Source organism: Cupressus sempervirens, chromosome 7 (assembly GCF_028749045.1).
Source record: "Cupressus sempervirens isolate cs-2001-9-10 chromosome 7, ASM2874904v1, whole genome shotgun sequence".
Classification (NCBI taxonomy): domain Eukaryota; kingdom Viridiplantae; phylum Streptophyta; class Pinopsida; order Cupressales; family Cupressaceae; genus Cupressus; species Cupressus sempervirens.
The window spans coordinates 598,643,751-598,667,819 of record NC_143124.1 but is presented as its reverse complement, the minus strand read 5'-3'; the positions used below and the strand labels follow the sequence as shown (position 1 = coordinate 598,667,819).

The following is a 24,069-nucleotide window of genomic DNA, read 5'->3' as shown; positions in this document are numbered from 1 at the left end:
AAATTAGAAAATTAGTGCAAATTTAATCATTCACATTGCAAGTCATTCAATATGCTGATTATAAAATCACAGTACATAACATTAGAATTAAATTGGGTTTAACATGAGAATCGACAATCCAATTAACAAAATTTCAATCACAATATTCAATAGTTAATAAGAAGAGAATTTGTGCTGATAAAGGAAAGGAAACCAACATTGATAACTCTGTCCCCAATTTTATTTTTCAAAAGTGACCTTAAGTTTCCCCAAGCTTTTATAAATTTATTTTTGTTTGGATTCTCTTTGACAAACTCTCAAATTGTTTTTTTCTATGGTGTGTTTCTGGACCTTAATTGGAATGCATCAATCCAAAGGTACAGTTTCTACCTGTGTTTATGCATAAATAAATTAGTACACTTAAGAGAACTTCAATGCAGACAAGATGAGATCCTTTTCTATTGTTCTACAAACATATTTCCTTGATTATGCCCTATTCGATGGCTTGATCTGTTTCAGGAATCAAATCATCCAAATGGGGGAGTGATAATATTTCAACCCTTCATAGGTTTAGAAAAAAGATGAAAGAATAAGTTAAAAATTGATAATTTGTTTCCTTTAGAAAAATATGAAGGGATCAACTTCCTGATCTTGATAAATTTTAATGATATTCAAAAAATCAACCAATGTGATATTCTATCTTCATGATATGGATGTTTTGTATATTTTGTTCATTAGTTTCTTGACATTTATAATAATCTTGGATTAGTTGGAGCTTCACATTTGGGGCATATCTATTTAAGCATCATTGAGGATGACCCCAGATAAAGACAAAAGTTGAAACTTGATAAGTGATTCTTTTGGACTAATATCAAATGGGTTAGCTTGTGGTCTTAATAAACCTTAATCTATTCAGAGATCCATTGCTGTGATATTCAATCTTTCTGATACAATATTTTATATATTTTCTTCACGAGTTTCTCCTATGTTTACAATGATCTTATATTAGGTTGGAGAAACACTTTGGGACATATCGATATAAGGTAGCTAGTTTCAAGGTCATTACTAAGGTTGATCTCATGACCAAGCTCAATGGTAATCCAAAGTCTGCACACTTGCCTACACCCATGGTACATACATTAGTGTGTGATCCAATTTACTGTACATCAATTTGATGGCTCACCATGTATGTCTTTAACTGGTTGAAAAAAGATAAAACAAGTTGGAAATTTGAAATATCTTTTAAAATTTTGCATTTGAAATTTTTGCAGTAATTTGAAAATTGAAATGCATGGCATTCTACATAAAAGTTGGAAGTCTTAGTATCCTTTATATGATTCTAGACATGCTTAAATTAAGGAAATATCAATGTTGGTTTTGATTTGAAATCTGCATTGAATTGATTTTCTCTTCCAGTGTTTAGTTCATAATGATCCTTTAATATAGATTTTAAAGAATATACAAGGAGTTCTGATGTAATAGGATTTGGATGCTAGCTAGAAATTTTCCTAGCTTGGGCTATAGAGCTAGTTCAACTGCTGTAGATGTAGCTTTTACCAATGTATTTGCAAATACTTCTAGCAAATATAGGCTTATTAAGAATTTTCTCATAGATATTCTAAGTTAAGCTGACACATGACTTGTAATTTGTTACTGCATACTTGTTTCTATCATTCTGAAACAAAATAGTTATGAAAGTAGCAATTTAGAAAAAAATTATTAAAGGAATATTTTTCAACCATGGCATGCTATACTAATGTCAATAAGTCATGTCATAATTTCTTAGTGATTTGCATGCTAGTTATACCTAATTTTTGATCATGGAAATGATATTGTCCATTTATGTTTATTGAGCATTCAATATACTCGCTCATTGCCTTTCTGAATATTTTGTTGCTAGGTATAGGCCTATGGTTAGCTCAAGCTACATATGTCATGATGGGTTTTCTATTACATTGGTACTATTAACTAATGATGATGTTAGAGGTTAGAATCCCTTTCTCACATGCAACTTAGATGATATTCTATTGTTGATAATGCTTTATATTTCACAAATGTGACTGAGACCTTGTTGGTAGAGGTGGATCAGATATACCATTAAGCTTGTCCAACATCTCCTATATTTTATAGTCATTTTGTGTTAGAAAGTATTAGAATGGTTGTAGGTGACTTAGGATAATGTTGATAATTTTATATCTTCCTAGATGGTAAATGTGACTATAGCATTCCCTGCAAAAACATTTAATGAATCAAGTAATATGAGTTCCATTTTCATGAGACATGAATAGATATTAGAAAGTATATCTCAAAATGGCCTCGAAAAATTGGAGCATTAAATTATCATTCGAAGTCCAACTTAGTTTCTAACTTTCTATACTTAAAACATCCACTACTGTAAATAAATGATGGGAGGGACTCAACCTCCTCAGTGAAATAAGCTATGAAGGATTTCATGCATAATATCCTTTTTTGACGTGAAACTCCTATGATTCCATCTATAGTACTCAATTCAAGGAAATTTAAACTTGAGATTTCTTCTTGGCACTGTCCTATTTATGGTGGTCAAGCCAACCAGCTGACCATACTGGATGTGTGCCTTATTACCAAAAGACAAGCAATTATTTATCCTTGGCAAAATTATAGCATAGGTTAAATTATCTACATGATCTGTAGTAAATACAGGAGAGGAAGGATTCAAAATCCAAGCTATTATTAAACTGACACTCTCTCTTTCCTAGTACACCACACACATTTCCCTTCCACCACATTGTCCTTCTTATTACTAGGTTTATTATATCAAAATGAAAGCTTTAAATCAAAGCCATACACACCCCTAGGATTCAGAAGAAAAAGATTGAGATATTGCAACAAAAATAACCATGAGCCTAATACATAACTTAATTTTTTTCTCAAAATCCATATCTAGACCACTTATAGCTCTAGATGAAAGTTTGATTGGCAAAAACCCAGCTAATAAATTTTTAAAAATTGCCCTTTCCCTAAGTATAATATAGATATAAACCTTAGTGCAAAAAATCTATGAAGCACAAAAGAAAGAATTGAAATCCTGAGTGTTTAATAAATAGATGTTCCCATATAAGAAAATTCAATCTCTTGATGAAAAAATAGACACCCATTGCCATTGATCCTTTATTCCTCCATGCGAAGACTAACAATTTATGATTTCTTTGGTACATTTAGCTGCTCACAGAAGTCTTTAGCCATGAGGGGAAGGCCTTCACATAGAGTAACCTAAAATTAAAATACCCCATTAGAAAATTCAAACCAAATTTTGAAAATCATTTTTACAAAGAACAAGTTCAGAGAATAGGAATGTAAACCTTGGGTTCCCATCCTAGAAGTGTTTTAGCCTTTGTTATGTTAGGTTTCCTCTTTCTAGGATCATCTAGAGTGTTGAAAGAAAATCACACAACTTTCCATTTTTAGCATTAAACTGCATTCATTCTTTCAAGATTTTACCAAGTGTCACAAGATTAGGGAACTATATAGCATCATCTTATAAAAGTCTAGTTTCCAACAAAATTCCTCCAACTACCAGCTAATAGAAGCTACAAATACCATGTCTAAAACATAGAAAAAACTATGAGTCTGAGTTCCAAGAGCTTGAATTGTCAGTTCTTCACCTCTGCAAGTAAAAATAAAATTTGAAGGCTTAGGCACAGACAATTAAAAAAAGAAATCAATTACCCAATAACAATGACATAACAAGTCAAAGAATCAAATAAAAATATCTCAAGCTTGGACAAACAAAAAAGTCATTATCCTTTACATAGGAACAAAATATCTCAATGAGTGATAGGTGACATCAAAACCTTATTAAAATGCAATCCATATCAAATCTATTCCTATTTCTCACTCCTTGAGAAGGGATGGACTCCACAAATGATCATTTCAACAACCAAGCATTAGGTATGAGAATAGAGAAAAAAGGCATTGGTTGTCTGGTAGTCCATAAAGCATAATGCTGATAATGATCTCATGTCTATGTAGATAACATTTTTTATAAAATTGAGATAAACTAGGCAATCAAACACATTTTTAAACTTTCAACTTTTGAATTATATATTTCAATAGACAACTTTTGCCAAAGAAGTCACCATTCACAATATTAAGAGAATTCAACCAGTTTATAAGAAGTTGGTGTAGAAAATATCAAATAGCTTGCCCCAAAATAAATTTGAACTAAAACACCAAATACCTTAGTGCTTGGGCAATGAAATTGCTAACAACATGTCCATCATCAATGTTCATGTGTGGACCATATGTATTGAATATTCGAGCAATGTGGATCTCTAAATCACAAACAAGAAAGTATATATTTTCAAATGCATAGAAATATATGGTCTTAGGTTGCATTGGCAACATAACCTAAAAGAATATTTAAAATATAAAATGTGAAAGTGATAGCATTGAAGCATACCTAAACCATGCTACCTATGATAGTCAAACATTAGAGTTTCTGCAACACACTTTCCTTCATCATAAAAACTTCTTACTCCTATCCAAATTAAAAAATATTTAGCAAAAACTAAGAGAACTCAATGGAATGTCTTGAATCCAATAGTGCAAGTAGTGCTTACTGATTGGGTGGACATTGCCCCAATATTCCTCCTTTTGTGGATGCTCAAGAAGATCACCATAGAATTCAGAAGTTAAGGTCAACAGAATTCTATAGATAACAATCCTCTTAGTTTGTAACAATTAGACAGTGTTAAGGATATGCATATACAACTTGTAAAATGAAATTTTGGGAAAGCTCACTATCAGGGTATATAATAACTAACCTTGCTCCAACTCGCTTAGTAAGGCCCAACATATTCAATGTGCCAATTGCATTAGTCTTTATTGTCTATGATCAAGCAAGTCCAATGTGTACAGTGCAAGCTCATTAGATATACATAAATCAGGTTCAATCTTTTTACATTCTTGCTAATGCAAATTAATTGGTCACAGTCTAAAGGACTAAAAGTAAGTTTTGGGAACCATACACTAGAATCTTACAAGAATCAATCAGCATAATGCAGTAGCCAAGCATGGGGTAGAAGACTTATACTTTGACTAAAAATATCACAAAGAAAGAAAAGCCCATTTTCTAACCAAACCCACTGTGCCATAATTGTCATGGAAAAATGAATATATGTAATCTCCAAAAACTACTTGTGTCCCAACTATCTAGAGTAGTTGTAGGAAGTAATTGATGATAAAGTCAACTAAGATATTATAAAAGATTGTTGTATCTAATACCAACTTTGAGTTTTCCATAGCTTGAAGATTCCTCTAAATCGTGAATAGAAATGCCTATAGGAAGGGTCCATTCAGGATAGTTCAAGAGGGTCCATCCTTGAAATGCCTCTTCCATTGCATGCATTTAACTTTCTATTAGCATGCTAATAAATATAGTGATATAATAAAGTTCTAAAGAGCTCTATTAAATGTTTCAGAAGGTTCTAAGAGCTCTATTTAGTTAGCATTCATTCTGTTTCCTAGAATCTATTTTATTCAAATTTTTATAGGATGTGGGGAAAGTTAGTTGTGAAGTTTACCAAGCAGAAAGGTACTAAAAAATGACATTGAACCAGTTTCTCATTCTTTCTCAATCAAACTCTGAGAGAATTTTTTGGAGAATATGTGAAAATAGATTAGCAATTAGATTCTGATATCAAAATTGTAAGATCCATTACTAGTTTCTCCTATAAGAAATTGCATACTGCAAATAAAAGGATTTTGTTAAGTCTAATTGAGTCTTTCTGTCATCACAATTACATGTTCTTCTGGACCTCAATATTTTTATAGGACTAGTTACTACCTAAAAGAAATCTTTCCTTTAAACTTTCAAATAACCATACCATCATTCCTTGCCCATTCCTTTTGGTTTTTAGTGATTCTCATTAACATTAATGTTGTTCTCTCTATTTCTTGTTGACCTATTTGGCATATAGCAGTACTCTCCTAGTTTTTAATTCTGAATGGGCAATTTTTTGTTTGCCATATTAGCTTAGAATGAAATTCATATTTGTGCTACATTTGGACAATACATGTAATCTGCATATGGTGGACACCTTTTATTATCCATCTAATTTTTGTGCAAGTACGGGAATGAGTTTCATGTGCATATCAGTTGCCAAAGATCACCAAACCTTCATTTTTTTTGGTAAACTATTCCCTTCTTAACCACTATTTTGAGGTACTGACATCTTCAAATGTGTCAAAGTGTTGCACTTTGTTTTTCCTTTTATCTATGCCAAATTCACATAAGGATGCAGAATATTAGATAATATTGTATGTTAATATGTCATTTGGAGATCTGGACATGGTTCTTTCTCATGAAATCTCCATTGATTTACACATAGATTTGAGTTATGACACCACAGATCTATTTTGTTAGGAGGGATTATTTACTATTACAAACCTGTTACCAAAGAACCTACTCTAATGATCACTTCAGCTCAACTCACTAAACGTTAATGGCTATCTTTACACAATTAGAATTTGTAGCTTATTTGTTATTCCATACATCACATTATTATTCCATGGGCACATGATAGTTATCCTTAATGCCTTTGAGTTTCCTTACCAAAAGAGTAAAAAATTATAACAAGGTTTGTACCAAGCAACATTATTTCATTTCTCATTTTGCACTATAGTTTTTCCATTGCCAGTGCATTTTCACACCTCTAACATAGATGGTACATTAAGAAGATTTAAATATCACTTGTATTTAGATATCCTAACATCTGTATAGGTTATTATGCATATTGACCATGTGCACAAGTGATGCCTGCCAATGTTGTAGGTAGTTTTTGCAATTTGTACCTCAGGTATGCATGTTCCTATACTTGGAAGCTTAGGTTGAATGTTCTTTAATGTTTTAAAACATTCAAATTCCAACTTTCTTCCATGTCCATAGTGCAACAGCTTCCTTCACCTCACCTATTTGACATAATGCTTGTATCCAGATTGTATAGGCAAAGATATTAATATGGGAACCACCCTTCTTCATACATTCCCAAATATCAGCAACCATATCAAGTTTATCTGCTCTAAGAAGCTCATTTAGGAGCACTTTAAGAGGGCCATATTGGGGTGCTAGAAGCAGGCCTTTCCCAACCATTTCCTTATAATATTTGCATGCATCTGTAAGATTATTGTGTTTGAGTAACCCATGTATGAAAACTATGTAAGTATGAAGATCATCACTTATGCCCTCCCTCTCCATCTTATGCTAGATCTCAAAAGCCTCATTCATTTGGCCTAAATTACAAGAAAGTCTTAGTAGTAAAAGTGCTCTCAAGAGCAAAAGAAGTAATTTCATGACTTGCCCTTTTGAGGGATTCAAGGGGAGTAAAAATACATGCTATGTTGTGAAGGAGGAGTTTTAACAAGTTGTGGAAGGTGGTGAAAAAGTGGGGACAAAAGGAAGGCTACCCAAACCCTTAATAACCCTCATTTTTAACAACTCTACTATACGATCATTTGAAGACTTGAGACCTCAAAAATCCTTGAGAATGGGTCTAATGTAGCAAATTTTTTTTAGAGAAGGTGAGTTGAATCTCTGAGGGGAAGGAGTTATAAGCCCTAAAAATTTGGAAGGAGGCCTAATAATTGGGGCTCTACTAGTAGCCCTATTTGTGAAGAAAATATGCAATCGTGTATGCACCCATCCTTATCATTAGTTTAGACATGCTGAAAGTGTTCCAAATAACATCTTAGCTCTCATGGAAACCTTGATTGGACTAGGGGATGTTGTTGAATGAAGTCAAAAAAAGCCAGACATTAGTTAGATAACATGTTCTTTATGATGGGCATTTTTTTTCATTTAAAAGATTAGAGATATCAGATGAATTAGAATTACAGTTACTATATGCTCATAGATAGTCAAGTCATTTTAATGGTTAATCAGGTTTTTTGTTCCTAATTCCAGGTTAACTATTCAGCTTCACATTACCTTTCCCAACTTTTTTCTAATAGCTTTCACAACTTATTTAGTTAGAGTAGCCGATGCTTGAACCATAGCAGGTTTAGGATATGACACTGTCATTGGATCTCAAGCTAGTCAAAGATGCTATCTTTGGGTTCTCTTTCAATCATCATGACCTTGCTTTATTGCTACACCTTTATCATTATGCATTTGAAAATAAATATTTTGCTAATAAAACTACAGCCAGGGAGCAATTCATAGTGGTTGAAATACCCTTTTATTACCTCTTAATCATTTCTTCAAAGGACCAAACAATCTATCCTAGGAAAAATGCTAATAAAAAATTCAAATGAGTGTGAATGAAATCTGAAGATAGAGACAATAGACCATGGTTATCTCAAATTTGGGTCCTGCTAATGGCCTAGAAAATGTGGTTTTGTATTTTGATTCTCTTATCATCAATTATTGTGATTTCTTTGTAACATTATGGATTTTGTAATCTTGAAGTGTCTAAGTATTCATTTTCCCAAAATACATCCATATCCTTGCAAATGTCAATTTCTCCATGAGATGGTTCCAATATCATAGACATACTTTTAATATGTACAAAATATCTTAGCACTGGGGTATACTGTATATTTTTCCTCCACCTGAATGTGTATGATATTTTATATGAGTTTTTGTAAATTTTCACAAAGGTATTCTTGAGAACACAAGAGAAGAGTGTGCTGTTGATGTTACCTCTCTTTATAGACACACACATAACCTTATAGATATTTGCACTTAGCACATCAAACTTCCATGGAGAGAAGATCCTTTTTAATGCTGGGACATCTTATGTATTTTTCATTTGTGAATAGTTATCAAATGATTTTTTAAAATTCTCCTTATACTGTATGCAGTGCAAACAATTGTGGTTTGGTAAGGCACATCTTTCTTGCTCAACAATGCAGAGAGGGCTATCGAAATTGGTGGCCTACTCCATTTTTGTCTGAGATGCTAAATGAGTAAGCTAATGCAACTTTCATGTGTTACTAGACAAGTTAAGAATAACTGGTCTTATTAAGAACAATGCTACCATCTTTTTTGGTCATTTAAGAGGAGCAACTCATGTCTAACGAACCTATTATCAGGTATCAATCTTTTGATGCGACAACCACCCTAATTTTTGTGACAATACTAATATGCCATTTCTAGTTAAATACTGACTTCTGGTCCACAAAAACTAGAGGAAATCCTATGAGAAACCTGTGGTGCTAACCCATGATAGCTAGACTATGTTTCCAAGAGTTGCAAAAGTTTATGAATTGATACTATAATGTGCTAATGGTTGTGATGAATAGTTGTGTTTTGTGTTAAGAGGGTTCATTAAACTTGACAAGTGATCATGATTAGATTGAAGACATATAGTAATACAACACTCAAACATATGTGATATGTCCAGCATATATTGTTAGGGGCATTTAACAAGTCATTGTATTGATCCCAACATCACATCTGACCAATCAACTTATTTTTAAAATCATTTCCATAAGCACAAAGTTACCTCTTATGTTGTCATATTGATAGAAATTTTTGCATGGACCTATCTCACCATCCTTCAAATGAAAGGCTACATTGAGTATGATAGGAGATGGAAATGGTGATGACAATGATGATTACCAAAGGCTCACTAGGAGAAGTGTTCTATTTCCCTCATAGAAAAGAATCCCAAGGCTTCTACAAAAGAAAAAGATAGAGGAAGACATCATACAACTGCTAAATTTTTTTTTTTATATGCACCTCTTTCTCCTCCTCATAGCATGGCAAATTTTTCATTCCTTAATTATCATTCTTGGGTGAGACCAACAAAAAGTTCTAAAATATTCAGGGCATATCCAGTAAGTAATAATAGTGTTGAGCATAGGTGTCATGTGGACGTTTTTCTCCAAGAAAAAGATCTTCTAAAGTCTCTATAGCATTGCCACATGAACTTCAAGTTCCATGTGATGCACATTAAGATGAAACAAAATAAGGAAGGGGGAGCTACCTTGCCTAGATTGGAGGATCACAAACTAGAACTGGGACCATCTTAGTAGGGGTGTAGATGGGAAGAGAGTGATGGACAAAATAAGTGTGGAGATCTTCATGAAGAAGCTTGCTTTACTCGTATCAACATACTCCCTTTGAGGCTTGCAAAGAGACCACATTTCTTTGAGGCATTCTATAAAATAGTTCACATGCCTTGCCTATGATTTGACATTTTGCATGCATCCTACACTCTCTCATCCTGATGATGGATTACAGAGAGTGATATGAAACGATGATGCTAAAAAACACACACAATCAAATCCAAAATGAACTTGCATTACAAATGGATTGTGGAAATTTGATATTGTTAATTTTGCATGCATGTCTACCAGGACAATCACAACTTAAACATATATATAATAGATTTGATGAGATTATAGATATATGTTTAAGCTGTGATTGTCCTAGTAGACATGCATGAAAAATTAACAATATCAGATTTCCACAATCCATTTGTAATGCAAGTTTGTTTTGGATTTTCTTGTGTGTATTTTTTAGCATCATCGTTTCATATCACTCTTTGTAATCCACCATCAGGACGAGGGAGTGCAAGATGCATGCAAAATGTTAAATCATAGGCAAGGCATGTGAACTATTTTATAGAATTCCTCAAAAAAAAAATTCGACCAAGCATTGGTTGAAATTTTGACCAATGCTTGAAAGTTTTGGACCAAGCATTGGTCAAAATTTTGACCAATGCCTGGAAATTTTCTACCAAGCATACCTGGAAGTTTTTGACCAATGTTTGGAAGTTTTCCACCAAGCATAGGTCAAAATTTCGACCAATGCTTGTTAGTTTTTGACCAATGCCTAGAAGAAATTGCAACAGGGCTCTAGAAAGTTTTCGACCAATAGATTGGTCAAAATTTTGACCAACCAATAAGTTGGTCAAAATTTTGATGAGAAAAACTTTTACCAATTGGTTTTTCCAAATTTTGACTAATATTGGTTGAAAAATGAGGTCAAATGTACTAGTGCCATGCAAGAAATTTCTCCTTGTACAACTTCGATACCTCCCTTTTGTGAGCCATGATCTACATAGCTTTAAGTACCTTCAAACTTCTCTAATACCAATTGTTAGAATATTTAGAAATACTAAGAGAGTTGGTGAATTAGTTACTCAAGGTTTATTAGAACTAGTTGAACAATCAAACAATTAAACATTCTTCTGTCATACTTATCCTACTGCAACTCAATCTCTACTGCAAACCTAGTAACAAAAGTAACTAGTAGTTCATTATCCTAAAATAATAGATTTTGTTGAATGTAAAAATTTTAAATGTAAAACACCATAAAATATTCAACACAAGTTTGACACTAGGATTTAATGTGGAAAACCAATTTAGGAAAAACTACCAGCAACATGTCACCACTTTTTTGCTCTTCTGAAGTGAGCCCTGTTAGGAACCAATCCCGTTAAAGATTACAATACACACTGTTAAATGTGACCTAGTTAGAGGATTTAATCACCCTATTAGGAGTGACCTTATTAGAAAACTTTATATCATTCCATTTGAATGCCACCTTGCTAAAGGATTTACACAAACTATTAAGTCCTCACTAGTACATTTGCCCTTTTTTTGACCAAAAGCCATTTTGGCTTATGATTTTTTAATTTATTTTTGTATATGTCCCAAGGAGGTTGAAATTTCAACTTTTTAAAAGTTTAATGTCAAAATTTTGACCAACATGAGATATAAACAAACAAAATAAAATTGATTCTCATTTCATTTCATTTGGGCTACGCATGGGTGAGAGAAAGGGTTAAGCCCAATTCATAGGTATGTAATTAAATCTTAACCCAAAAAATGATTTGAAAGAGAAAATAATAATATTTGAGGCCAATTTAAAGATTTCACCAAGATAAGACAAAATAAGAACAACTTCAAAAAATGCAGGCACAAGTTATAATAGTCTTTTGCCTCAAATCTAGATCATTGGGCGCAATATGTCTGTATAACTCATTGATGCATAAAAAATGATTTAGACTTGAATATGTTGGCCTAGTTTTTCACTACCCTTGTTTTGTTATATTTAGAAGTGAAAAATGCTAAATGTGTGCCCAAAATTTTTGGGAATTAGGTGGAAACCCTAGGCAAGAAATTCATCATAGAAACCCTTACGCCTTGTCTTGTTTTTCCCTAGCCTTTGAAAACCTTATAAAGTAATATTTTGGCAGGAAATTCTTATGCTAAGGTTTATCTATGCAAAGATACCTTTATTCATCTTTTTAATAAACCTTATAAAGTTTTCCTTAATTGCATTATTTTATTTGAAAAAAGTCCAAGTTGTAATTTATTTTGAGCATCATAGATCCTTTTGAGATTGAGGGTTGAGGCTTTCCCACAATATGGAGCTACAAGGTCTTTAAATATTGTGGGCAAGTGCCTTTTCAACACATAGCCCCTGCTAATGTTCAAACCTCAGTGTGCTGCAAAAGTTCTTAAGTTGTCAAAAGTAGTCAAACCTTTTGCAGAGTTGTCAGTGTTCCTTGTGCACGTTTTCAATTTCCTGCGATGTCATTGGTTGGCTTTTTAATGATATTAATACTTTTCAGTTTAGATTTTGTGATTGTTTATTTAGCAAGCATCAAGGGCTGGTGCTTGCCCACAATATGAAAATGCATGACATTTAAGTAATGCAGGCAAGCCCCTTCGTGACATGGCACAGAGTGACATCATGGGGCCACCTTTCTCAAAGGGTAATAACACCTTGTCATCCATGGAAAATTGTTAGGTGAGTTGGAATACAAAGGAAGTGCCTCATTGGTCCATCCAGCTAACTAAGTATACATTCACAGAAGATTTTTGATCGCCATAGATTTGAATAAGATCTAGGGTTAGCGCTTACCTGCAATATGGACTTGCTCGACATTTAAATAGTGCGGGCAATCGAGCATAGTGGGACTAAGACTTAAGAAGAATGCTGAGTCATGCCATGTTGGAAAGGTTAGATGAAGTAAAGTGCGCTCATTGGTGGTAGGTGATAAGTATGCCAAGTTGGAAGTGGTGATGTCATGGGCGTTGAGACTTTAAATGCTACAATCAGATTAGTCAGATCAGATTGATTAAAAGATAATATTCTATTGGTCAAGCTAGCTAAGTGGGCCATCAAATAAAAGGTTTTAGACTTGCCATTGATTTGAGTAAGATTGACGGAGAGTGCTTGCCTATAATAAGAAGATGCAAGGTTTTTAAATAATGTGGGCAAGCACCCTTTTGATGCATTGCTGGGGGCTCTGAAATTTTTAAAGGCATTTTACTTTTTGAAATAAAGCCATCCAATCTTTGAGAGATCGACGAGTCAAATTCAAATTTGAAATATAACATGAAACTAATGGTTACAGGAATTAATATGACTCAAAGTTTCCTTCGTGCGACCTCAATGCACTGGTATAATATGAAAATCACCATTATTGAAGTACACAATTGCAAATTTTCTCAAAACGAAGAGATTTCCAGAGCTAGGGCACAAAATTTCTCAAGGGTTTCAGTGAATTTGCAGAGAAAATTGTAGAGAAAGAAGGGAAAATTTAGCGGGTAAGTAACCTATAACCATAAGAAATCTAGAATTTGTTGTTGTAAGAGTGTGAAATTTTAAAAATGCCTCCACGGAAGGAATTTTCTGGGCAAACTGATTATTTAAAGAGGGCTGTGCATGATGATTTCCTAGAATAATTTCCCTTATCAGTAAATGAAATAACTAAAGGAAGGGAACTCATTCCTAAGAATCCTAGGGTAGTTGTCGTTGAGGGTTTCTATGATAGGGAAAACTGGGTAAGAGACGCCCAAGTATCTATGGGAGGTTTGCAATTGTTCAAAAAATGGTTTGCAGAAAGGAATTTAGATACCCCCATGAGCAATGTCTGGAAATTCAACATTGGAAGATTAATAGTCCCTACAATTTTCTTTGATAGTGATCTATTGACTGACTTGACTAAGAAATATGATCCTATTACAGGGCAGGTGAAGAATCATTCTAGGTTGAATCTTTTTAGGGTTTGCCCTGAGCTGCTTAGTGAATTTTTTAATCTCAACCCTAACCATGTTGTTCATGAGATCATTGATATGGATGATTTACAAGCAAGATATGATGTACAAAGAATATACCTAAGGACAAGGCCATTGTAGGAGCATGCTGCTAAAGTTGGAACCTTGTTTGTGATTATTGCTAGGATACATAAGCCATTACTGAAAAGACATTTTAACCCTAGGGCTCAGGCATTATATATTTCTCTTTGTAAGATTTTTGGAATGGATGAAGCCGAGCAAATCCTAGGCTCAATTGTCCTCATAATGGCTCAAACTCTTCAATTTGGGATGAGCACTATTCTAGATTTTGCTACTTTTCTTGCAAAGGAGATTCACAATGGTTTGGTGGGGATAGCAAGGGGAAAAGTGGATAAACCTTTCTGTTGGTATTCATTGCTTATGTATGTATGTTTGTATAAGGGACTTGCCTTCTTTTCTAAGGGTATAGAGCTGGAAACAGCTAGGAATGGAGAGAGGAATCTAGTACAATTGTGGAGCATGGATATGATTTCAAAAGCTATAGATGCTAGTTATGTGAGGTTTGATAGATATTTTGCATCAAAGCTTAGATTACTTTTGAGAGGAGACAACCCTAGAATTCCAAAAGCACTGTTAGAATTGGTTAGACCCAAGGACCATGCAAAAGGGCTACTAGTTAGTCATAATTGGGGGGATATAATTCCCTATAATGTTTCAATAGTAATAAGAGCATATGGATTTTTTGGAAAGCCTCATGTGCTTCCATTTCATGTGCCTTTGAAGATACGAATAGCTGAGCTATTATGGAAAATAGGCACTATGGATGAGAGGGAGTTGCCTAATAAAGGAACATTTTTTCCAATTGTTATTGTGGCACATGATTATGTCTTTGTAAGGAAAGGGTGGAAGCATTTGAATTTGTTCTTAGATAGATATAACATGGAAAAATCTCATGCCATGTTTATTGATCCTGAAGGATTCTATGACCTCTTAAGAGAGAGAATAAAAGCTTCCCGCATGGTGCAAAAAGTTTACTATCCAGAGGATGTGATTAGAAATGTTTTTACTTTGCAAGAACAAGAATTGAGAAAGGAGAAATGGATAGTATTTAGAAAAAACCTAGAATTCATTAATGCTTTTGACCTGCATTATGATCCATTGAAAGAAAAAAAAATACTGGGGAGCCAAGATGCAAGCATTGATGAATAATTTTGCTGTGATAATACAAGGCATGAATGAGAAGAAGGATGCATATGCCAAGGCTCTATAGGTGTAGAGGAGAATAAATAGTAGAAATATGGTGCCTCCAGGTCAGTACACTTTGCAGAAAAGGTTAGGATATGTAATGATCTAGAATGTGCAGTAGGTTCCTCATTCATAGAGACCAAGGCCAGAAAGCCCACCTGTAGCTAGTGCTCCAAAAAGACAAAAGTTAGAGCAAGGGTCTTCTTCTCAAATGGAGCAATATTTCCCAAGCCAGTCTCTAATAAAAATTGATGATGAAACATCTCTAAGAGAACAAATTGGACAAATTGGTGGAGAGGGAGATGTAATTATTACATCCACAGATTTGGAGATTGGTGAGCCACAAGAACCACCTACACCTTCCTTGGATTTAACTTGCTGATTACCAAGGTAAGGAAATTGATCCAATAGTTGCCCAAGCCTCTGAGAGGTTTATTAATGATGAAAATTTTGTGAAGTCTCAAGCATTTGTACAATTTTTATGGAGGCTAAATATAGGACATTTTGAGAAGACTTGTGAAAAGATAAAGGCAGAGCAACCTGATAAATTGGACTCTATTATTAAAGAAGACGTAAAATCTAAATTTCTGAATGATTTTTCTCAATTTACACTTGAGGCTAGAAGGCAAGTAGTTAGACAATCAGGAGTCCTTATTTTACCTGAATGGGATATAGTGAATGCCATAGTTTTTGATTCAGTATGGAAACAAAAGAATGTCCAGCTTAAAACTAAGGAAGAGATATTACAGGCTCATAGGGGAGTCAAGTTTAGTGATGACCACCAAGCCCTTGTTATTTGGTCAATTGAAAAAAGAGACAAGACAAGAATGCAGGAAATCTCTACTGCACAATATCCTGGTGCATTGATAGTTTTCAGGGCTGGTGAGGTAGGCAGTAAGAAGATAATTGGAATGGCCTCAAAAATGATAAAATTTGGCAGTGTGGTGTCTGGTTAGGAAGATGATAGATTTTCTCAACTAAATGCTAGGTTTGAAGAAGTATTGAAAGCATATGAGGAGAGGGGTATGCAGATATAATCATTAGAAAATAAAGTATCTCAAATGGAGAAACAACTAGGGAAAAGAAAAGTAAAAGAATCTAGGAAACCCAGGATTGTATACCCCCCCAAGCCACCTATTGAACCTTTCAAGTCCACTCCAATTGTTGAGGTACCAGATACCCCTGAAAGGCCACAATTCTACACTGTAGAGGATTTTGAAGAAGAAAAGAATAAGTTGTATGCATTGACTATAGAACTAAATAATTAGTTTGAGGAGAAAATAAGGCAGGGTATAATGTATTTAGTAGAGTGGTCATCATTTTTTGACTTATTGATAAATATTGCAACTATTAAGGATGAATTAAAGAGAAATGAGGGTAGTTTTAGACCCCTTTTGCAGAAATGGACAGAAAGAAATAAAGATATCACTACTATGTGTATATCTATCATTCAACTACCATGTCATCAAATAGAATAGATCTTTGATTTGCTAAATAAATTGCAAGGTTTTGATGACAAACAATATTCTTTTCAAAAATGATTAATTATTTGTTTCTCAAAGTATATTTCAGAAAAGTTTGATTTATTCCCTTGTGCATTAAAGACTGTTGATAAAGTGAAGGAAAAAGAGGAATGGAAGAGGGAGTTGGATGAGATTTTTTGTGAAAGGATAAATAAAGTTATAAATGAAACTGGACACTTGTTATGGGCTATGACAAATGAGGAGTTGGTTAAAGTGCAAATATTCTATAACTCCATTAGAAAAGAATTGGTTGATATAGAAGCAATTGGAAATTCTTTGATAATAGTACAAAGAGATGTCCTCAATTTTGATTGGCCTGATGATACTGCCTAAATGAGTGGAAAGATAAATTTATGTCAGAAGAGCAGATGCTACAAGATGATGATGAGAAAAATGTGCCAAAGTAAAAGTTACCCTTATAATAAATGATGAAGACAAGGAAAATCCTTAGATTAAAGTAAGTATGCAGGTAATTAGAGATGACTCATCGCTTTCAAACTTGATGGCCACTTATTTTGAGGAATCAGAATAGTCAAAGATTTAGATGGTAACACTTTTATCTGTTTAGGTAGAATAACAGAAAAGGGACCCACAAAGGAATGTTCAATGTATTAGCCTTTCTGTTATTTGCATTTTATCTTTTTGTCACAGGTGTATGTAAATATCTTTTTGAGGGACACCTGTCAATCACATTTGCCCTTTTCTTGTTGCAACTCATGTCTATATAAATGAGTTTTCAAGGAAATGTGATGGCCCAAAAACTTGTATAATTTTTGTGTTTCTCAAGAAAAGTACAAACAATCTGTCCAATAATATGTGGTTGTTTTGAGTTTGCTTCCAATTGCACTCTCTGATGACACATTGAAATGACAAAAATAGCAATTTGTTCTGGGCTTTCAATTGATTTTTATTGGTTATTGTATTAGTCATCTGAAAGGATAATACAAAGGGGTATTTACACTATATTTGTGTCATAAATTTTTGTCTCCATTTTATGGGTTTATCTACTTTGAAGTCATTTTAAATAAGGTTTAACTTGGCTGAATGCAATCTGGATGGGTTGTATGCTGATATCACTTTTTCTTTTAATTCAAGGAATTATAGAAATGCTTCAATGAATCAGTAGGGTTTATGAGCTTATAGAAAGGATACTTCATAAGAATGGAAATGGGTGATTACATTTGATTAATTCATTTACAAGTTATTTGAATTAGATCTCCTGCCAATAGTTAATTTTTGGCCCAATGGATAAGGCACTGGTCACATAAGTTAGAAGTGAGCAAGGGTGAATTCTGCTGCTGCATATCAAATCATTTAAAAAAAAAAAATCAAAACCATTTCATTCCATTTTGTTTAAAGTTACAAATGCTGGTTACCACTCATTTGTATATAGTTTTCTAAGTCTTAAATAGCCACTAATTCTAGGTATAATTGTAAACTATAAGAGATTTATAATCAGATCTACTTATAGGGGATGCATATAGATTTTAGAAGCTTTTAGAGAAAATTGATAAACTGTGTATATGCCTAAGGGTAAAAGATGAGAATCAAAATGAAACTAAGATAATTTCATACCACAGTTTGCATTAGAATCATCCCTAGGTATACTTGCCTTGGTTTAGTAGAGCCTATAGAGTAGAAAACCATTTTTGATTTTTTTGAAGTTGGGTCAAAGTGTTTTATTCATGTAATTGCTACTAGAAATTCGCTAATCCTTATATTGTGTGAGTAATTTCATTGTGATATTGAGCATTTTGTTGCTCAGTAGTTTCAAACACCAACAAAATATTGGCTAGAGAGATATGGAGCTTTTTTATAGTCCCTCGATCATTCAAACACATCTAGGCCTCAAGAACTATATGTGAACACAAGATTCAAACATGGGATTTCAAGTTGGATAATGTCTGATGCAACATTGTACCTGCATTGTGTCTTATTTGTAGACATAATCAAACTTTTTTGAATGGTATCTTCTCTACAATGACATCCACATTGGCCATTTTATTAAAATAGGTTTTTTTTTTTCTAAAACCTAAAATGGATTCCATATGAATTTATTGGCAAACAAAAATGAATTTTTATGAGGTAGGTTTTAAAGCCTAAAATGGATTTCATATTTATGAGGTAGGTTTTAAAGCCTAATTTGTTAGAATATATAGTCCACTAATATAATTGAGAGGGGGGGTGTGAACCAATTATACAACTATTATCATGATTATCAACCTTCAACAAACTTAACCATATGAGTAATATAAAATGAAACCACAATAGGATACTCATACATAGTAACATCATATATATTAACAAGGGAAACCCTTGATTAGAGGGAAAACCTCGAAGGGTATGGTACCCACAAGATTATGCACTAATATAAATATTCCTTAATAGAGGATGGACCCTATTAGGATTCTATGAATACATTTAATGCATATGAGTCCCTGTTAGGAGACTTTGAATCCCTATTAGGAGTTGTGGAAGATAGCTGGACCCACTGCCCAAATAGCTTTAATGAAAAGACCAATGAACCCATTGTCCAAATGATCTCTATATTATTCCTTGCATAATAATTTAATGGTACTATATTGTTCCTTCCTCTTTCTCTATCTTATCAACTAGACTTCTGCTCCTTCTAATCTTGTAACTAGATCACAAATATCACATCCAATAATTCGTTGGATCGCTTACATACATTCAGTAAGAACTTTATTCCTTTTCACACTTCACACTTCATACATCGATCACAACACTCATGCTCCTCTTAGAATTAAGGAAAACATCTTTCCTTTATACCATATCTTCATAATAATTCCTTGAGTAATCCTTAGAGGCTTTCCCAATTAATTATAATAAGATAATTAACTAATCACAATTACAATAGCATTGTCAGCTCACAATCTATACAAAACTTCACACGTGTGATATAGGGCTTGCACACTTGTTGATATCATCACCTAAATTTCCTCTGTCACTTTTTGACTGCACATCAATCTCTTCATTACATCTCAAATGTAAGATAATCAACAAACACTAGGAACTACTTTCCCAATACTCTGTCTCTAAATTGCTCTTTGTAAATTAGGTATAACTTTCATACATCTTTATTTTAGACTCTACACACTTGACCACATCATCAAGGTACTATTGTGAACATGTCCATAGCTGTGTATCACCAAAAAATCAAACCATTGTCTATACCATCAAGATCTCTACCTACTACTTAGCTAGTCTTTATAAAAACTATGCTATGTTGACATCAATGACAAACACAATCATGAATACAACATGTCAATACTCTCCAATACTTAGAATACTCCCTGAATGTAGTATCATCAATATTCATGCTAACATAATTCCCATATAAAAAATTCCTCCAATCTTTATACTAGCTGTATTCTAGATATTCAAAATCATTTTAGTCCCTTTCCTCTCACCTTATACATATATTAATTATGGATTTTGGGAAGCAGGTACAAGTGACCAAATTAGCAATGTCTTACTCTTAGGATCAAAATGAGACCCTGTAACCAAATCAGTATATTAAGTCTTTGACCTAAAAATATCATTTGGTTTCCTTCTAAGTTGGCCAATTATAAAAGAGGATTTCATGTCCTACCTAATAGAAGTATCACACCACTTCTTTTCACCAAATCTCTCACTTCTTCCACACCCAGATTGTGGCTCTTAGGATCAAATTGTTGTAAAGGTTTAACCAACTCCTCCTTCCTCTCATTAGTTCCATTCTAAATAGCCAAACCTTTATTCAATTCACTTTATTTCAATTTAAAGATTTTTTTTTTTGAGTTCATCATCTTTAATAAACACTCAAGACAACATAATTCCATCATCAATGGCCTTTACAATTTCCATTGTGATTTCACTTGATTCTTATGGTGGAGGTACTTGAGCTTCCCTTAATATTCTTCTTATATATTTGAAATAATCACTATACTTGTGGATTATTGCCTTGGTTGAGCCTCTAATGATTTGAGCCACTTGCTCAATCTTTTTCCTCTTAGGTGTTGGAATTTGTGATGATTCTACTTCACCACCCTCCTCAAATTTTTTGATATACCCACTTAGTGGGCTTAGGACATTGAGAATACTCATCTTCATCAGGGTAAAAAAAAATCTATACTGGTAGCATGTGTCCTTCCATGTGTGATCATTTCTAAAGATACTGTTAGAAGTCTTTGATAGAAGCTACACAAATTCTTTAGAAAATTCTTTGATTGAAGTTTATCATTTTGTTTTGTTACCCTCACTTTAATAGGGCATCACATTATTTGCACATGCATCAATCTCTTAATCTAAATCCATGCATGTTTTAGAGAACAATGAGTCTACTTCGTAATTCGTGAGTTCCAAGTATTTTGCACTGTTATAACTCTAGTTATATTTTTTAGGCAAATCAAATATTTCATATTTTATATCTTGGCCAAATATTGAAATACAATTATCTTGACCACATTATGTGGTCTTCTAAAATAATATGCTGCCTAGGATATTCCAATCCCTTTCTATATTTCAATTATATGTTTCTTGCACTGCCACCTTTTTATTCATATTTTATTCATCTCATTCTTTTATGGATTCATTGGCATCACCTTAATCTAGGTTTGATTTGCATACTCATCTTTCTTGGCAACCTTTCTTGATCTTAATTTCTAATTAGAAAAAGGTTGGTTTCATTCTATTTATAGTTGTTAATTAATATTCCTCTTTGACAACAACCATGTCTCCATCATTCCCTATATTACACTTCTAATTTAATCCTAGTAGGAATGTTTATGTTTATAATCACTTGAAACTACCAAGTTTTGTACAAAACTCATAAGAACATGTCATCAAAATTACTAGTCAGATAATATCTCATGAGGGATCATACAAAAGTTTTGGCTTTGATAAACAAATCACATAAAAATTTATCCAACAAACAACAACAAAGAGGCTTTCCTAACTCCTCAACATGATATCAAACTCTTTTTTTTACTAGGTCATAATGCATCATGTTTATCATGGGTATTTCTCCTTAGCTGAGGACCCATAACAACAATGCACATCATTTGGTAATCACTTTGCATGATTATGGCTTTATATTTATTGTCTATGTACTTGTGGTTTTATAAATTTAAATTTCTTTCTTCCAAATTTATATCATAGTCATAGAATTGACCATGGTATGAAGATGTGTGTTACCTTGATCAAATAGAGTATCTTTAATTGTTTCCATTTTATTTATATGTTGTTCTAGTTGAAGTCTTTCTAAACAAGAATCCAATAACTCTTTAACAAACATATCAACTAATTCTTCTGAATAGGATCTTCCTTGAAAATCCATATGAGATGGATTATGTGTATCATCTATCATGTTGACTAGTTGAAGCATAAATATTCTTTCCATTAATGATGTAATACTCCCTCACTCTTTATCATGCTCTAATATCATTTCAAAATTTCATGGCATTCCCAAGATCCCATTTATTTTTAGCATGTCAATTTAATTCATTTTTTCAAGAAACATGATATAAATTTAGTCATTGATTTTTCCAGCATGGGAGCATTAGTACCATCTTCTTGTGCTTGAGCATCAACTTCTAAATCTTTTGGGTAACTTGAGATTATTTCTTCCACTTCTCCATATCCCCTTTCTATATAATTTATTGGGTGTACATATTTTTTTCCTTCCTTAGGCAATGTAGTAAAAATTTTTGCTATCTTCAAATCAATCATAGGGACAAGATGTAAAGATTCATAACTTCCCACTCAAAGAGTCCATGGCATTTAGTTCATGTTGTGTGCAAGTGGGCACCGTTGGTAGATTCAAAAACTTGATACATAAACTATTATGTAGTTTTTTCATGCATTCAAGTATGGATGATATAAAATATAATTCTTTACTAGACCTTACCTTGGCTACTTAAATTCTCATGACTTCTTTGAACCAAACATTGCCTTTACTTATTTCTATTTAACACTTTATCTCTTCTACCCACAAGAAATGCATGATATAGTTTTAGAGGTTGGAATATAATATATTACATGACATATATGTACCATGTTCCATATTTGAAGCTTATATCACTACCCCTAGTGCAATGACAAGTTCAACTCTTATGGTTATACTTTATCTTTAATCACTTCTTAAAAAAAAATACTATTGTAAGAAAGATTATCTCCCACTACATCCCCCAATTCATATATATGTATAAGGAAGAAATTATGAGGTGTAACACATAGGGTAAACATGCTTTAGAATCTTGAGTTTAGTAGTATCTGCGAAATAGATTCTACCTAATGAAAAATATCTACTTTGGTTGGTTTTGCTCACGCTATTAGATTTCTCTCAAGTTCTTATGCTTGTTGTGGTTCCCTATATTTTTTTAGTTGGCTTTGTGTTTTATCAATCATCATATTTCTTCCTATTGACTTTTATTCCTTATTATGTCTACCATTATATTTGCTCCAACTACTTGCTTTCATCCATCTCGTAGTATCTCTCTCAGTACCTGACATCCTTGTCTCCATGTTGGTTTGGCATCCACATAATAGCTTCTTTATTATATATATGGTTTTTTCTTCTTGGTAATGATTGAGGTTACTCTTCTTTTGGTATGACAACATCTTTCTTATGTTTGAGTCTTTGATAGAAAATACCCAGTCCGATTTCACCATAACCAAAAACTGATTAACTTATTCAAAAACCACACCATACCCTTCTACCCCTCTTCATTACAATGGATTGCATAATATATGCCATAGAAAATGACTTTTCAATTTCCTAAATACTCCTATTCAAGTGTACAAGCTTGATGACCCTTCACATTCCAAAATTGTCATTTTGCAAGAAAATGTTGTCAACAACATTTTTGACAACTTTGCAATATTTTAATTTTTTTTTTCCATTTTTGATATTTTATGCTACCACATGCCTACTTACCACCTCAAAGAGGTCCAAAGGCTTACAATGAGCATTTTATATTATACTTTAATCCATCTATGGACTTGCATCATAGTATTTTACACCTTTAGAGTGAAAGGCCAATAGAGTGAAAGCAAAGCAACTAGGTGTGGGTCGATAGAGTGAAGAAAGAGCAACTGGTTTGGGATGAGATGGCAGGTGTTAAGAGTAAAGGCAAATTCTAGCAAACTATTTCAAGTAGTCATTTCTAGAGAAAATTGTATTTGTAAATCTTGTATAATCTTGAAATATTTTATTATTTTTGATTATATACATGATACTACTAATGCTTGTATGTTTACATTTTGTATATTTATAGCCTGAATTTTTTCTTGTGAAGAAAGA

At 33.1% G+C, this 24,069-nt stretch overlaps 1 pseudogene; it reads right to left on the bottom strand.

Moving 5' to 3' along the window:
• Window positions 1-3,156: 3,156 nt before the first annotated feature.
• Window positions 3,157-24,069, bottom strand: part of LOC149548156 (UDP-glucuronic acid decarboxylase 6-like) — a 130,300-nt pseudogene continuing 109,387 nt past the window's right edge.